Here is a 17716-nt window from a genome sequence, read left to right as displayed (position 1 = left end):
CACTGGAAATCAAATCTGCAGCGTTGGGAAGGTCACAGAAAAGACGTGACTGCCAGCTGAACTGTGAGGTGGACCCAGGTACTAGGAAGGTCCTCATCCCCTTCCCTGTCCTTGGATGTGGGTTCCACTCATCTTTTCTACTCCCAGAGGCTGGTCCAAGGACACAGCCTTGAGATGGGGATGTGGCGTGAGAACACATGCATAGTATACATGGCTGAGCCCAGTTACGGCCTCTTTATAAGCTTATAAGCTATGACCAGCAGGCATGGGATCCACTCATCTTTCTGCCATCTGAGACATGCTTTCATATGTAAGTTCCCTTTGCTTATTAAAACCACCACCTACCAACATGGAGTGGCCGCCTCTTTCTTGGTCCCTCCCTACCCTCCACAAACAGGGGCTAGTTTCAGGACATACCTGGGAAGCTCCTGAGGAGTTTGCAAATCCAGTAAGCAGGCACCTGGATCCTGGGCTTCCAGCATCCAGAACTATGAGAAGTAAATGTGTGTGGTTTAAGTCACCTAGTCTGTGCATTTCATTATGGCGGCCTGAGCAGACTGAGACAGATACTATCCCCACAAATCCAACAATTTAGATAGAACAGAACAGTTCATTGAAAAATGCAATCTAACAAAACTCAGTCAAGAAAATAACTGTTTGGTCTGGTCCTACCTTTTTTCCAACAATAAAAAATATAAACAAAAACAAATAAGCACATAAACAACAACAATAACCAAAAACACCTAGGCCCAGGTGTTCTTGAATTCTACCAGTTTAAGAAAAAAGTAATAATACCAATTCTCTGCAACCTCTGGAAGAATATTTAAATTAAAATTAAAAACTGCAAACTCATTTATAAGTTCAGCATTACCCTGATACAAAAACCAAAGACATTTCAAGAAAACTACAGACTGATATCCCGCATGAACATAGACACAAAAATCCTCAATCAGATATTAGCAAATGGAATCCAGCAATACAAATAGGGCAAAACAAGTGAGCTTTGTTCAAGAATTCAAGGCTGCTTCAACATCCAAAAATTGATCATTGCAATTCACTACATTAATAAACTAAAGAAAAAAAACATATGACCATCTTATACATGCAAAAAGGTATGTAACAAAATCCAAATCCATTCATAATAATGAAACACTCTCATTGAGCTAGGAATAGAAGAGAACTTAACTACTCTGATAAAGGGCATCTACAGAAATGGCTACACCAGCGTTACAACCCACAGAGGGAAACTGAGCTTATCCTCTGAGGTCACAAGCAAGGCCCCTCACTTCCTTTCCTACTCTGTACCACATGCGTGTCCTAGTCAGGGCAATAAGGTAAGAAAAAGCAATGTCAGAACACTGGGAAAGGAAAAGACAGAACTCTATTCCCGGACAAATTCTAAAAAGTTTACTAAGATAAATCTCTTATCATAATTGAATTCAGCAAGGTCAAAGGGTAAAAGGACAATATACAAAAGTTAAATGTGTTTTTGTAGACGAGCAATGAACAATCAGAACACAGATTTTTAAAAAGGTGTACCATCGGGGTGCCTGGGTGGCTCAGTCAGTTGGGTGGCTAACTTCGGCTCAGGTCATGATCTCACAGGTCGTGGGTTCGAGCCCCACGTCGGGCTCTGTGCTGACAGCTCGGAGCCTGGAGCCTGTTTCGAATTCTGTGTCTCCCTCTCTCTCTGACCCTCCCCTTCTCACAGGGTCTCTCTCTCAGAAATAAATAAAATGTTAAAAAAAAATTTTTTTTAACTGTACCATTTACAAAAGCACCAAAATAAAAATGAAATACTTAGCTATTTCAAGAAGTTCACTATGTGTATAACTAGGGCTCTAAAGAGCAGGAGGTTGCAGAAGGTGACAGAAAGAAATTTAATAAATAGTAGAAATTTGTCCAAACATAATGTAAACTTACAGATTTTAGAAGCTCAATAAGCTCCAAGCACAAAAACATTAAAAACATTTCAGCAAGGCCAATCCTAATCAAATTTCTCATAACCAGTGATATATAGAACAAGCTTAAAAGCCACCAGAGAAAATAGCCGTCGGGTACAGAGAAACAAAGGTAAGCATGAAGCAGGTGCCTCATCAGAAAAGTGCAGAGACAGCGGAGCTACTATATCTTTAAGGCACGGAAAGAAAAAACTTGAAACTTAGAATTCCACACCCTTTGAACATAGCTTTCAAAACTGAAGGCTAGAGACTTTTTAGACATTCAAAAGCTGAAAGAATTCATTGCCAGCTGACCCACACTATAAGAAATGTGAAAGGGTGTCTTCAGGCCAAAGGAAAATGATACCAGATGGTAACATGGGTCTACAAAATGGGACCGGAGGCACAGGAAACGGGGACTGCTGGGTACCAAACCAAGGTTTGTTCTTACTACTTAAATGTCTTTAAAAGATAATTGTTTAAACAACAATGATAATAATGTATCATGGGGTTTATAACATAGGTAGCTGTCAGGGCCACTGGAGCGCCTTGGCCAGGAGGGGTAGGTAGAGGGCCCTGGGGACGGTCCCTATACCGTTGTTCCCTAAGTGGTATTCTCATACTCAAAGGTTGTGCCAGGGCTCCATTTATACCTCCATGCTCCAAGTCCACCCCTCCTTGCTCGTTCTGCGTGCATGGCAGACCCTGCAAGCATTGCTTCTCTGTAGTAGCGCAGCATGGCGCTTGCCCGCAGAGGCCCCGCAGGGACTTTGCGGGAATAAGGGGCTTCTAGTCCCAGGCTTCAGCTTTTTCTTTGTTTCCGTTCACCACCACCAGAGGCGGAGAAACTCAGTGACCTTCGTCACCATCCAGGGGGCTGACCTATACCCTCTCCGCAGCTGAGGGACCATGTCCAAGTGCACATTTGTAGCACACTCTGCCAGCCTGGAGTTCCCTTCAGAGTCCTCTTTTCACCCTTACAGCACTCTCCTGCTGTAGATAATTCCTCCTCAAACAAAAACTTAAGTTAAAAACACAAAAGCTGATTTTTAAAAGTCACACACTAAAAACATGACTTGTTAGGGATTTGCTTCTGTGTAATCTGGGAGTCTAAGTGAAACTGGATCATTTGATACTGATAGCTGCCCATCTGTGCTGGCTGATGAATAAGTTGGGCTCATCATAAAATTCTCATCCCTTTTGTTAAAGATTTGAAATCCTCCATAAGAAAAAGTTTTTTTAAAAAGCATTAAAAAGAGGAGAAATGTGGCAAAATAAGAACAGACGATCTATAGTGCCAAGGCCATACAACGGGGAAAGAAGAATGTCTTCAACAAATGGGTAAACGAAGTACCCACATGCAAGAGAATGAAGCTGTTGCCTGCCTCCCACCATAGGAAAAAATTAACCAAAATTAGTTAAGACCTAAGTGTAAGAGCTAAAATTATAAAATTCTCAAGGATAACATGGGGCTCTATCTTCATGACCTTGAATTTGGCAACAGATTCTTAGATACGTCACCAAAGGCACAAATAAAAAAGCTAAGAAAATGCATTGGACTCCATCAAAATTAAAAACCTGTGTCTCAGAGGACACCATCAAGATAGCAAAAAGACAACCCACAGAATGGAAGAAAGTATTTGCAAATTATGCATCTGATAAGTCTACTATTCAGGACATATAAAGAATTCTTACAACTTAACAACAACAAAAAGACAAACGGTCCAATTAAAAATGCGCAAAGGACTTGAACAGAAATTTCTCCAAAGAAAATATACAAATGGTCAACAAACACATGAAAAGATGCTCAACATCATTAGTCACTAGGAAAATGTAATCAAACCCACAACGAGGTAGCATTTCACTCCCCCACGAGGATGGCTCCCAACAAAACCAGCCGCAAGCGTTGGTGAGGACGTGGAGTCACTGGGAGCTGTGGCTGCTCTTGTCAGTGGAAGACGGTGCAGCTGCTGTGGGACACAGAACGGCAGTTCCTCAGACTCAGAGTTACCACACTCCCCAGCAAACTGCACTCCTAGGTATAAATTCAGGAGAACTGAAACATACATTCAAACAAAATCTGGCACACAAACACTCCTAGCTTCATTCTTCACAAATAGCCAAAAAGTGTAAACAACCCGAAAGCCTACCAACTGACGAACGGTTAAACAACGCGTGGCCTACGCACACAGTGGAATATTACTCAGCCATGTAAGGGAACGGGGTTCTGACGCACGCTACCACACAAATGAGCCTTGAAGATACATGAAAGCAGACACGGAAAGTCATGTATTGGTTCCATATGTATGAAATGTCCAGAGCAGACAAATCCATAGACAGAAAGTAGATCAGCGGTTGCCAGGGCTGGGGAGGAAGGAATGGGGAATGACTGTTTAATGCGTGCAGAGTGTACATTTGGGTGAAGAAAATGTTTTGGAAGTAGACAGAGGTGGTAGGTGCCCAACTTTGGCGATATACTAAATAAACACACGGAACAATACATTTTTAAATGGTTACTTTTAGGTTATGTGAATTTTACCTCAATGAAAAGCACAACACAAATTTATATGTAAATACAAGTGAAGTTTTCAGAGTGGTGAGAAAGAAACAGTAGGGAGAAGTGGATGGAGCACCCTGAAACCGTCTGAGGACGCCGTGCACAGAGGGAGAGACAATGGGCGACGGCTGCAGAGGCCTGGGGGGCAGATGTGTGTTTCTGAGCTGCCAGGGATTATGTGGGTGAGACAGGAGGGTTCTGGGGGTGTAGGGATGTAGCCCGGGGGCCACGGGCCGGAGCAGGAATAGAGAGGCATGGATGCTTGGGCCTTCTGAGCCCCCCTGTGCCGTGGCCACCATGCCTGCACTTCTCTGGGAAACCAGGCCGGGCCCTCAGTGGCTGGAGGCCAGAATGCAAGGTCATCACCCCAGGTCTGGCCCCAGGCTAGGGGGACAATAGGCCAGGGGTGTTCCTTGCATCCCAAGAGGGGCCAAGCACTCAGCAGCCCACGCAGCCCCCCATGAAGTCAAAGGTGAAGGAGACCCCATCCCCAGCACCACCATTCCCCAGATGAGCCCCAAGCCAGGAGCAGGGATGGTGTGGGCGTAGAGAAGATGACAGAGAAGATGAGGAAAGGGCCAGGGACACTCCTACAGGGGGTGGCACAGACCCCTCATTATCCTTCACCCAAAGCCCTCTTCCACAAAGCAGGCCCCAGGCCCCAGGCATGCATGTTCCCCAGCCTCGCACACTGCCCGCCCGCCCCACAAAGCCCTCCGTGTCTCCATCTCAGCATTCAGAACGGCTCTAAAAACACGGGTTATGGCAAAAAGCAGCAAGGGCAGATAAATACTCTCCCAGCGCCCCCCCATTGGGGTTTGTGTGGAAGAAATCAAAGGAGTCAGCCTCCTTACATCCCCCCACCCCCACCACAGACCTTGCTGGAAAAACCACAGCTTGGGGTTCCGTCTGTGCTGAGGTTTCTGCCCTAGGAACCCTATACCTAGGAAGTGGACAGTATGACAGTAAGCTGCTCCATTTTACTAAATACTGTGCCCTCTCCTCAAAAAGATGAAGCCTCTATCGGATTGGACCAAACTCCTTGAAGGAATGCCCCTCTGAGGCAAGACACCAGTCTCTGACTCAGATGCAGATGCCTTATCAGTAAAGCGGGGCGGGGGGAGACCTCCATACTGGGCTCCTTGTGGTCTGCGGTTGGCTTGGACCAGGGTCTCCCCAGCAACCACGGTGATTGCTGGGGTGGGAGGCGGACAGGGGCCTGGGCACCACAGGGGAACACGCAGGTGTGAGCCCATCTGGGTGGTTTGTGGGCCTTCCTTCCCCGCTGAGCTCTGAGCGGACAGCTTTTATGAGGCTCTTTCTCTTATGGTAACAGTAACGGCTGTCCAAAAATCAAACACCCTCCCCATCATTTCTGTCTGGGAGTGTGTCCCCAAGCCATCTTCCCACAGACATGCACCGCTGTGGAACCACACCAGGAGGTCTGAGTCCAAACTCCAGCAGTTACCGGCTAGGTCTCTATCCATAAACAAGGTGAGTGCCAGCCCCAGGCCCCTGCAGGGGTGCCACCGATGACACGGCTTCCCATGTCGGGGCTGCTCTGCCTGCTGGCCCCTCACCAGGAGTGGGGACAGTCTGCACGTCACCACAGGGCCTCCCCCTAACGCTGGGTGCTAAGATCGCCCAGGGCTCCCACTCAGGAGCCTGAAGCCAGACACGATCCCTAGTGGCGGACGCTGGGTAGAAGCTGTTCAGGCTTAGGGGCCGGCCTCTACCAGAGGCTGCCTGAAGAGGCCAAGTCAGGTGGCTGACCAGGCCGAGAAAAGGCCAAGTACACAAGCGTCAAGGATCCAGAGCCTGGGGACAGATGTCCGGGCACACACGTGCGCACCCCCTTTTGCGCCAGGCCCCTCAAGGACGAGCCGTAGCTGGTCAAACCGAGGCCACGTGTCAGTCACCGGGGCTTCCCTACCCGCGTGAGACGCTCGGGGCAGCCGAAACTGAAGGCCCACTGGACGGTCCCACGGGGGGGGGGGGGGGGCGCCTCCGGACCCAGACCCGGGAATCAGGGCCGAGGAAGGGCCCAAGAACAGAGCTGCCCGAGGCCTCGGGCTTCTGACCCTGACCAGCCCCCGGCCCCTGTGGGCGACCCCCTCCCCAGTGGGAGTCACAGTGGGGGCACTCGCGCTGGCAGGTCCCCGATGGTCTGTGCTGCTCACAGTGGATCCACAGTCTGGGATTTTTGACCACTCGAACTAAGACTTTTGGGGAAAAAACTTTCTTGGTGCCACTAACTGAAAGCGAGCGAATTCCCGGACCGCGGGCCCTTCCGCCCTTCCCAAGCGTGAGCACCAGCGCGGGTGCTCCGGCAGGAAGGGGCGCGCCGAGCCGCGCCGCCCCAGCCCCGGGGACCCCCTCGGGCCCTCCTCCACCCGCTGCCCCGGGAGGGCTCAGGGGGCCGGGGCAAAGCCCCCTGCCAGCATCTGCCCAAAGAAGCTACTGAAAGAAAATGGACCAAGAGCAAAGGGCAATTAATCCGGCTGCCCCAAGGCGGGGGGTCACGGCTCGCAGGGGACGGGGAGACCGAGGGGCCGTGAGCGGGGGACGAGGGCCGGCCTCCCTCCGAAGTCCCGTCTGTACTTTTAGTTAAGAAGTGACCCGGCGGCCCCCGGGGCCTGCAGATGCGAGGGCGCGGCGGCGGAGGGCGCCGCGCGGGGGTCGGACGGCGGCGCAGGGGCCCGGGGCGCCGCGCACACTTACCGCGGCCGGCGGGGCGCGGCGGCTCAGGCGCACCCGCGGGAGGAGCCCGCCCGGCCCGGAGCTCTGGTGGCGCGGCCGCCGGCGCTCGCACGTCGCGGACCGGCGGCAGCTGCGGCCGCGGAAGGCCGGCCCCACCCCGGCACGCGCGCCCGCCCCGCCCCGGGGCCCCGCGAACCCGGGAGGCGGCAGGGGGCGCGCGCGCGGATCCCCGCCCCGGCCGCGCCGCCCTCCGCGGTCCGCGTGCGCTACGGCGCCGTCGTGCCCTGCGCCCGTCGCGTCCCCGAGGTCTCTCCAAGAGTCTGTCGGCTCGGGGCGTCCCGTGCCCCTCGAGACCCCTGTACTCCCCGCTGGAACCCCAGACGCCTGATTCATCGCCTCCAGTCACGCGGCCCTACGCACCTGCGCCCTCGGAGGCAGAGCCGGTCCCTGCCTGGGGTGCAGAGAAGTGGGGCCCAGGGCCCCCCGCCTTCCCCTCTCCTCTCCTGCGGCCTGGATCCTGCCTGCCCCAACGGGGTTACTGCGACGACTGTAAAGGACTAAAACGTTTTATAAACTATAGTGGCGCCTGGGTGGCTCAGTGGGTTGTGTGTGGGGCTCCTGATTGCAGCTCAGGTCACCTTCCCATAGTTGGGGACTCCGCGCTGACTGGATTCTTTCCCTCTCTCTCTCCCTCTCAGAATCAGTAAACTTTTTTTAAAGTCTCACAAACTATAAAATATGTATATAATACTTTCACCCTGAACTTCCCAGGAACAGCCGGGTCGTTGGTGCGGTGCCCCAGCCCAGGACCTCTCAGGGCCCGCCAGGCTGGTGGGCGGCTGCAGGCGCCCGTCTCCCCTCGCCCTCTCCTCCCTGGACCTCAGGGGGCTGCTCCTTCTCCTCCTCCGCACTGAAGGCCTCTGGGCCCCTCCCCTGCTCCATCAGGCGTCCTGACTTTGAACCACCCAGACACCCCCTTGAGCCTGGCCTCACATTCTGAGGTCTCTGCTCAGTGTCTGAGGGGCCCCAGAGACCCCAGTGCACTCCCATGACACTGTCCTCACCTGGTCCGCCGTGGGACCGCCCTACCCCCCTCCCAAGCCTAGTCCCTGGGTGGCCTCCGGGGCGCACCCCTCATCCAAGCCCCACCAAGCATCCCCACAGCTAGCCCTGTAGTGGCTCCCATGCCCATCCCCACAGTTGCAGCCAAAGGTATTGCAACTGCCAGGCCCCTTCCAGGCTCTGAGCAAAATCCCATCTCCCCAGAAGCCCCCAACGTCCTTCCCTTCCTAGACCCGCTGCTGTGCTCTGAGTGAGCAAGCACGTGTGCCTCAGTACCTGTGCACTCACTGTCCCTTCGCAGAAATGCTCTTCTCCAGACACCCCCCTGTCCCTGTGTCCTCAGAGAGAAGACCCACTCCAAACCAAGGCCACCAGTGTCCATCTCCTCTCCCTGCTCTGTCTTTGCACCTGAAGTTACAACAGGTAACAGGTAAATTTCCCAAGTCTGTTCACCTCCATTCAGGAAAAGCACAGCACCTACCGCAGAGCACAGGCTTAAAAATGTTGGCTGAGCAAATGATTTCATATTATTTTTGACATGAAGCAACTTGCAGCTATATTGCAATATATCGTATTTTTAAGTAGCTAAAAGCATAAGTTGCATGTTGATCCAGCTTTTTTAACATGCATTATGCATAGAGAAAATTGAGGTTACAGGTGAACTTTTATTTCTTTTTACTTTTTAAAATGTCTACAATTCGTGAACATTTTAGCAGGAACATGTAGCACTTTTGTATATATATATTTGGTTGTACTTAAATAAGTAAGCATGTGTATGATTTCCGGGCAGGGGGAGGGCACATCTTGGCAGAAGTCAGGTGGGTCCAGGCCTATGGTGGGATTCCCTCCCAGGTTTGGAGCTTTGCAGTGAGAGCCGGCATTACCGTGCGTGGGAAGACAGCGCCTCCACACCTCGGGGACTCCCTTCTGGCCTCACTGGTGAGGCTCCATGAGGAACGGCAGGAACGAGACACCTCACTGCTACCTCCCAGGACAGGGCCAGTGCTGCTGATGCTGCACGGCCCCCGGCGTAGAGGAGAGCCAATGTCCAGCTCCCCTTCCTCCCCCGAGACTGCCCTTGATGGGCATAAGCCACCTACTCCCAAGCAGTCCACGCTTGTGAAGAGCACACAGCAAAGACCCTCCAGGCTCTGCTAGTGACCTTGCCTGCACAACTGGCCTCCCCCTAGGCTTCGCTGGTGCGTTTCCTCTGACTGGAAGGCTCTTCCCAGCTCGTCTTGGCCTGGCCTCACTTCCCTCTAGAAGGCAGACGCCACCCCGTGTCCCTCACCACCTGGCACTGGGGATTTGGGGGAGGGTGCAGGAACTTCCATCCGCCTTGTACCTGGCTGCCGCCCCACAGCTGAGAACCACCCACTATGGGGGCAGAAAAGAGGAGGGAGGAGGGGGAGGGCCAATTTACCACAGTTTATTTCCTGACATATTTACTGTAATTTATTTCCTCTCTTGTACAGTCTCTCCCCACTCCCAACCCCCCACCCCCAACTAAACATGACTCATTTGCTTGGTTTTCTTTGAAACAACTGCTGCCCTCCACATCCTCGGGCAGCTCTGCAAACGAGCCTTCCGCAGAGTCCCACACGTCAAGTCACCCTCCACGTGGGCAGCTCTGCCACCGCCCGCCCGTCCTGGCTTCCTCTGACTTGTCCTCACGCCCGTTGTTTCCCAACCCCCAGCCCTTCCTCTTGGTCTTCTCACTCAGTTTCCCGGGACATATCTCACGGGAGTGTCCTAGTTAAAGGAACACGGGAGGAAAATGTCTTTAACACTTAGTCTGTCTTCACAGCAAGTAACAGAATTCAAAGTGGAAACAACTTTTCCTTGTGCTGTCCCTGCTGCGTGGCCAGTCCCTCCAAGTCTCAGAGTCACCTGTCCTCCTCTGGGACAGTGAGGGTCTCCTTGTCCCTGGGCTCTGACGCTCCTCAGCATGGCCTTGTCCATCTGCAGTGTCCTTCCAAACGAGCCTCCGTTAGTTCTAGAAAATGACTTATTTTGTTTAGAAATTTTCTTCCATTTTTTTTCTGTTCTTTAGCTTTTTCTCTTTTAGATTTTTTTTTTTTTTTTTTTTTTTTCAAATAGTTTATTGTCAGGTTGGTTTCCACATAACACCCAATGCTCATCCCCACAAGTGCCTCCTCCGTGCCCATCATCCCCTTCCCCTCCCTCACATCCATCAGTCCTCAGTTTTTGTCAGCATTCAAGAGTCTCTCATGGTTTGCCTCTCCCCCTTTCCCCCACTATTTCCCCCCTTCTCCTCCCCCACGGTCCTCCATTAAGTTCCTCCTAATCCTCCTATACGTGCAAATATATGGTATTTGTCCTCCTCTGCCTGACTGATTTCGCTCAGCATAACACCCTCAAGGTCCGTCCATGTTGCTACACAGGCCAGATTTCGTTCTTCCTCATTGCCATGTAGTATTCCATCGTATAGATAAACCACAACCTCTAAAATTTCTCATTCTGTATTCTTTCTTATAGAATTACAGTAAAACCTTGGATTGCAGGTAACTTGTTCTATAATTGTTCTGCAAGATAAGCAAACATTTCTAATACATTTTAACTTGATAAACGAGTGATGTCTTGCAATACCAGTAGTATGTGACACTGAATGTCGCATGATCACAGCTGAGCCAATGGTTTTTCTCTCTTTTGCTATGGGATTGTGGATGATTGTCTCCCATGCTCAGTCTCAGGCCATGGTGTCTGGCGGAAATTAGTGATTTTTCAGAATGTTGGAAGGTGCCCACAACTGGCACTGGTGTATTTTTTGTCAGTTCAAAGCACCTGTGGACAATCCTTTGCTTTTCCATACAAGAGTAAGCTTCGGAGTGCTTTGCTTAGGGGCGCCTGGGTGGCTCAGTCGGTTAAGTATCTTGACTTCAGCTCAGGTCAGGTTTCTGGGTTCGAGCCCCGCATCAGGCTCTGAGCTGACAGAGCTGGAGCTGGAGCCTGCTTCAGATTCTGTGTCTCCCTCTCTCTCTGCCCCTCCCCACCTCAAGCTCTGTCTCTCTCTCTCAAAAATAAATCAACATTAAAAAAAAAAAAGAAAGAAAAAAAAGGAACGCTTTGCTTCATTCTAGGTCAGGCTGCCTGCAGATATAGACTCTTTCCTCTGCTGCCTTATTGCCAGTTACATTAAATACAGTATATGACAAGAGCTTATTAATACTGCACTGTAGTCAACATCTGTGCAAGTGTATTCAACGGCCCTCATGCAGAAAAAGGTTGAAAAGAAAGGTGGTAAGAAGGAGATGATTACAGTGTAAGTTAAGAAGGAAATCGAGAAGTATGAACATTGCAAGATTTTATACGTCTATACTGACCATTTTCACAGTATTAAAGAAATGAAAGCTAAATGCAGCAAAAGAAGTCAGGAGAATATCGAGGCAACAGCCACGTGTTCTGGAAGATATGGAAAAGTTGCTTCTGGTTTGGAAAATTAGAAGCAGCTGGCAGATGACACTGTGACTTTATCTGTGAGAACTTTATCTGCTAGAAGGCAAAGGCCTTGTACACCGACCTCATAAGTAAACTGCCAGGTACGTCAACAGAGAAAAAAGAAGTCTTCATTTTTTTTAATTTTTTTTAATTTTTTAATATTTTTATTTATTTCTAGGGGTGAGAGAGAGAGAGACAGCGTGAGCAGGGGAGGGTCAGAGAGAGAGGGAGACACAGACTCTGAAATAGGCTCCAGGCTCCGAGCTCGCAGTCAGCACAGAGCCCAATGCGGGGCTCGAACCCACGAACCGCGAGATCACGACCTAAGCGAAAGTCGGAAGCTTAACTGACTAAGTCACCAGGCGTCCCAGAAAAAAGAAGTCTTCAAAGCAAGCAGGGGATTGTTTGATAACTTTAAGGGGAGAAGTGGTATCCGTTGTGAAGCACGGGGAGGCTAAGGCAGCTGAGCCTTTTGCTACCAATTTCCAGAAGCTCGTGGCTTCCGAGTGTTACCTGCCAGAGCAAGTTTTTAACTGTGATGAGAAGGGGCTTTTTTGGAAAAAGATGCCAAAGAGGATGTACATTACAGAAGAGAATGCAATGCCTGGTCACAAACCCATGAAAGACCATCTCACCCTCTTGTTTTGCACTAATGCAAGTGGGGATTTCAAAGTCAAGCCCCTGCTCGTGTATCATTCCGAGAATCCACGAGTCTTCAAGAAATGCAAGGTGTAGAAGAGCCATTAAAACATTATATGGAGGTCCAAGGGCCAGGCTTGGGTCACTCGTATCCTGTTCGTTGAGTGGATCAAGGAGGTCTTCAGTCCTGCAGTGAGGAGATACCTTTTAGAGAAGAATCCACCACTCAAAGCCTTGCTCGTTATGGGTAATGCTTGTGCGCATCCTCCAGGCTTTGAGGATGACTTACCAGAGGAATGCGAGTTCATTAAGGTCAATTTCCTTCCTCTCAAGACCACTCCAATCCTCCAGCCCATGGATCAGCAGGTCACTTTGAACTTTAAAAGGCTTTACACAAAAGCACTATTTCAGTGATGCTTCAAGGTGACCAAAAGAACAAACCTTACCCTACGAGAGTTTTTGGAAAAGTCATTTCCACATCACGAACTGCCATAGATCATCGATAAAGCCCGGGAAGGGGTCACCAAGAGGACCCTCAATTTTGCTTGAAGAAAACTGTAACCCAATTGTGTGACTGGTTTCTTGGACATGACTTAGAAGGGCTTGCTCATGAACAGCAGCTGCTCGTAGTCAATGAAATTGTGTCCTTGGGGAAGACCATGGCACTGGGGGTGAATGAGGACGACATTCAGGAGCTGGTGAAGGAAAATGGCAAGAGCCGACCACTGACAAACTGATGGATCTGCATCACGAGCAAGAACGGAAGGTTATGAGATCTCGTCTGCAGAGGAGGAGGAGAAGGCAGAGGAATCCCTCACTTCAAATGAGATTAGGGAGATGTGCAAAATGTGGGAAACAGTGCAAAATTTTGTAGAAAAGCACCACGCGAATAAGGCTATAGCAGTGAGAGCGATGAATCTGTTTAACAGCAATGCAATGTCACATTTCCATGAAATCCTCAAACGGAGGCAAAAGCAAGTGTCATTGGATAGGTTCCTTGTTAAAGTTACACGAAAAGAAAGATTCCATTGAGCCAACAGCAGTCGCCCTATTCAATAACCCTCCTGTCTCCCTCACACCAGCCACAAAGGTTTTCAAAGGGAAGTGGAGGTCAATCTGTTTACTTTATATTCTGTATTTTACTATTTTGTATTAGATTACAGTGTTGTGATCATTTTTATATGAATGTTTTTAGGTTGTGGAACAAATCATCTGAGTTTCCATCATTTCTTACAAGGAAATCTGCTTTGATACACAAGTGTTCTGGATTACAGGCATGTTTCCAGAATGAGGTATGCCGGCAAACCAAGGTTACAGTTCTTTTTTAAATGGATGCAATATTTTTGATCATCTTTGAGACACTGGCTGTAAACTGGGTTCTAAGATGCTTCTTCTGGTTCTTGAGTTGCTTCTTTTATAAACGTCAGGTGTAGAGTGAGGCTCTGCCCTAAATAGGCATGTTCTCAGGTGGTGAGTTTCTCTGACTTCCTGCCCTGGGGCTAAGGGGCTCGCCCAGCACGAAGTCCTCCCTTGTCTCCCTGCCTGCGCCCCATCCCCCTTTGCTGCCACTGCCCTCCTGTGCCCTCCTGCGCTCTACAGGAACTAGGGGCTTCTCCCTGGAACTTGGGGCCAGGCACCTCCTGTACCATCAACCCTGAAGCTTTGTCTCGCTCTCTGGTTCTTTGCATTGTTGGAAGGCAATTTCAAGAGGAACTTTGCTATCTTAAAACCCTCTGAATTGTGAGCAGCTAGTCTGATCCTTTTTTAAACAAGGTGAAGCCCAGTCTGGCTGGCCTCAAGTGTCATCTGGTGGGAGGATGGATGGGTCAGATGTGCCCTCTGTACTCTCCCATGTCCCTGCATGAACAGGGCGAGGTCCAGGGTGCCCTCCATCCAAACTGAAGCCTAACCACCACTTATCCTGTGACCTTGGCCAAATTATGGGCCCTGTCTCCATTACCTTATCCATGAAACAGATAAGTATAGACAAATGGTACAGAGTACACAGAAATTAACCCTCATATATATGGTCAATGATGCTTGACAAGGATGCCAAGACCATTCAATGGGGACAGTCTTCCCAGCAAATGATGGTAGGAAAAATGGATAGGCACATGGAGTAGTAATAATTAATAATAAAAGTTGGACCCTTAGCTAACACTATACATCTATTTCAAAATCAATCTAAGATCTGAAATAAGAGAGAAAACACTTAAAAGAAAACACAGGTGAAAAGCCTCATGAAATTGACATTTCTCCAAAGACAACAAACGAATGCCCAACAGCACATGAAAAGATGCTCCACATTATAAATCGATAGGGAAATGCAAGTGAAACATGTGAGATATCCCCTCACATTTTAGGATGACTATTACCAAAAAATAACAACTACTAGAGAGGACGTGGAGGAATGAGACACTTGTGAACTATTGGGAAGAATGTAAAATGGGGTAGCTCCTATAAAAAATGGTCTAGAAGTTCCTCAAACAATTACAGAGTTACCATGTAATCCGCCACTCTGGGTACATAACCAGACGTCTAACAATTCACTGAAAGCAGTGACCTTAAGAGACAGTTGTGCACCAATGTTCATTATTCAACCACCAAAACGTGGAAACAAACCTGTCCACCAACACATGAATGGAAGAACAAAATGTGGTGTTCCACACACTAGATTATTCAGCCTAGAAAGGGGATTCTGACACTGACAACATGGAAGACCCCTGAAGTTACTATACAGTTAAAGAAGCACAAAAAGACAAATGCTGTATTTCCACCGAGATGAGGGCCCTAGAGGAGTCAAATCCATAGATGTGAAGTAAGATGGTGGGTGACAGGGGCTGGGACTTAGAGATTAATGAGGACAAAGTTCCAGTTTGGGAGGAGGAGAAAGTTCTGGAGACGGATGGTAGCGATGGCTGCACGGCACTGTGAAGGTACTTAATGCCGCTGAACTGTACTCTTAAAACTGTAAAAATGTAAATTTTTTGCTATATATATTTTAACATATACACACACAAGAGGGAAGAATCCCCAGTTTCCCCCATTTATTCACCAGATACATATGGTCCATCTTCAGAGGCAGACATGGGCCAGATTCCTAGAGCCTCTAATCCAGTGGGGGTCAGACACTGATCACACACACACTCATATACACGCACTTACAAGTTCACACTCACACATGCACACGTGAGTGATGGTATGAAATACTGTGAACCCCAGGTTACTCCTGGCCCCACCTCTGAAGGGTGATGTGATGATGGTGAGGGAGGAGGGGGATACCCGGTACCCAGCGGGACAGCCCTTCCGCCTGGGGGACCGGAGGATTCAGGTGACAAGGGGACCCATGTGGACTACTCAGCCACACAGCAGGCAGGGCATGTCTGTCATCTCCTCCACCCACAGCCTTGACCTTCCCCAGGAGGAGCCTCAATCCTTGCCCACCCAGTGGAGACCATCCTCTCTCTGTCCCCAGACCCCCACCTGCTCTCCTCGACCAGCCTCATCTGGACTGAGACAAGTGGCTCTCCCAGTTGGCTAGGTTGACTTTAGTGTGACCACAGCTGTGGCCACAAGTCAGGCCTTCCTGACTATTCCAGGGTTATTTTTTTCACAAAGACCCATGGGTATCTTCAGCAGGCTCTTCACCTTCCTGTAAGTCAAATTAAGAGCTGGGTCATCAATACACCATTCAAATGGCAAGAAAGGGAGTATGTGAGAGCAGTTGATCAAGGGCCCAGGGACAGGGAACAAGGGACAGGAGGTGAGGGATGCAGGACCAGGCACATGGGGACAAAGGAAGTGATCAGGTACGTGGTGGCTGAGGAGCTGGCCTGGCCTCCCAGTGGCCAGCCTCCCCAGGGGTGCTCTGCCCACCCATCCCAAACACCCATGTCTAAGTGGACTCAGGGCACAGCTTAAGTAATAAAGGAAAAGTTGCCTAAGTCAGTCTTTGTTCACAACTTCCCAGGGCAGGCGTTGCTGCCCAGACCTTAAGCCCCACTCACTCTGGTTCCTCTGTTGCTTCTGTTAATTCCGTGCCGGCGTGTCCTTGGGGTCATGCTATGGACCAGGCGTCCTTGCATGGCGTGACTGCGCTGCCCCCATGTGGCCGAATGACAGCTCTTGGAGCTGGGTCTGGCTCCCAGCGCAGGGAACCATCGAAGGGAGTGCATCCTGCCATTTCTGCACACCCTGCTTGGGTGGCTCGGGCAGGGCTGGGGCCCTCAGGACGATCTGCTCTCGGCCCTTCAAGTAGCCTAGGTTCCCCAGCGGATCCTCCGGCCCCTTAAGACCCCCTGCCTCTCGGGCTTTCCAGAAGCACAGCCACATACCCACCACGCCGCCCAACACAACAAAGCCCTGACTGGCCACCCAAGTTCCCCAGTGACCACCATCTCCCAAAATGCCCACTCCTCAATGTGCCTCCAGTGACCAAACCCTTGCCTCCCACTGGGGGTGGGGGACACCACATATGTGAGTGTTTCTGTACCTCACTCCTGAGTTACCTGTGCCCCACAACTGAGAGCATCTGTACCCCACACCTGAGTGCATCTACACCACACACCTGAGAGCATCTATACACTACACCTCAGAGCATGTAAACCACACACCTGAACATCTGTACCATACCCGAGTGTCTGTACCACATCTTAGAATCTGTGCCACAAACCTGAGTACATCTATACCACACACCTGAGTATCTGGACCACACCTGAGTGTCTATACCACATACCTGAGTGCATCTATACCACATGCCCAAGTATCTGGACCATACCTGTCTGCACCACACACCTGCATGCATGTACCACATATAGAACCACAGCTGAGTTTATGCCACACATCTGAGAGTATGTCTGTCAGTGTCTATCTGTGCCACACATCGGTACCACCTGTGTGCATCTGTGCCATGCACCCGAACTTATCTGGAACACACACCTGAGTACATCTGTACCAAACACAAGATCCGTACCACAGCTGAGTGTATCTCACACATGCATCTGTACCGTGCAGTTTCTCTTCCCCACACTATTTCCATTAGAGGAACCACCCTTCCTTGCTAACAAGGCAAGAGGAGACCCTTACCCATCCTCAATCAGACCTTTTCCTTGTACAATTCCTCGTGTCTGTCTTTCCCTTCTCTGAATCGGAGACACAGAACTCATGACGTATTTACACCTCCCTCTGTGGCTGAGAACAGTGTGAGAGAACAGGCCTATCGGTGTCTGTTGTTCGGCCTCCATGAAGCTTAAACACCAACTGTGTACTGGGGGCTGGTGCCTCACCAAGACCGTGAGCTGTTCCAGGCCATGCGCCAGGGGGTTCCGGGCGCAGGAAGGGGGTGGAGTGGGTGGACAAA

The 17716-nt window shown here is 50.0% G+C and overlaps 1 protein-coding gene across 1 annotated transcript in view; it reads right to left on the bottom strand.

Annotated features, from left to right (window-relative positions):
- The window catches only part of AHRR (aryl-hydrocarbon receptor repressor), a 78270-nt gene extending 71029 nt beyond the window's left edge, over window positions 1-7241 (bottom strand). The window contains exon 1 of the mRNA XM_039238021.1: window positions 7219-7241. The gene's annotated coding sequence lies outside the window, so the exon portion shown is untranslated. The remainder of the gene's footprint in view (window positions 1-7218) is intronic.
- Between the last annotated feature and the right edge of the window lie 10475 nt (window positions 7242-17716).

Source organism: Hyaena hyaena, unplaced genomic scaffold, assembly GCF_003009895.1.
Source record: "Hyaena hyaena isolate Hyena2069 unplaced genomic scaffold, ASM300989v1 scaffold_134, whole genome shotgun sequence".
Lineage (NCBI taxonomy): Eukaryota > Metazoa > Chordata > Mammalia > Carnivora > Hyaenidae > Hyaena > Hyaena hyaena.
Note: the sequence above shows the minus strand (reverse complement) of the source record. Positions and strands in the feature narration are given on the sequence as shown.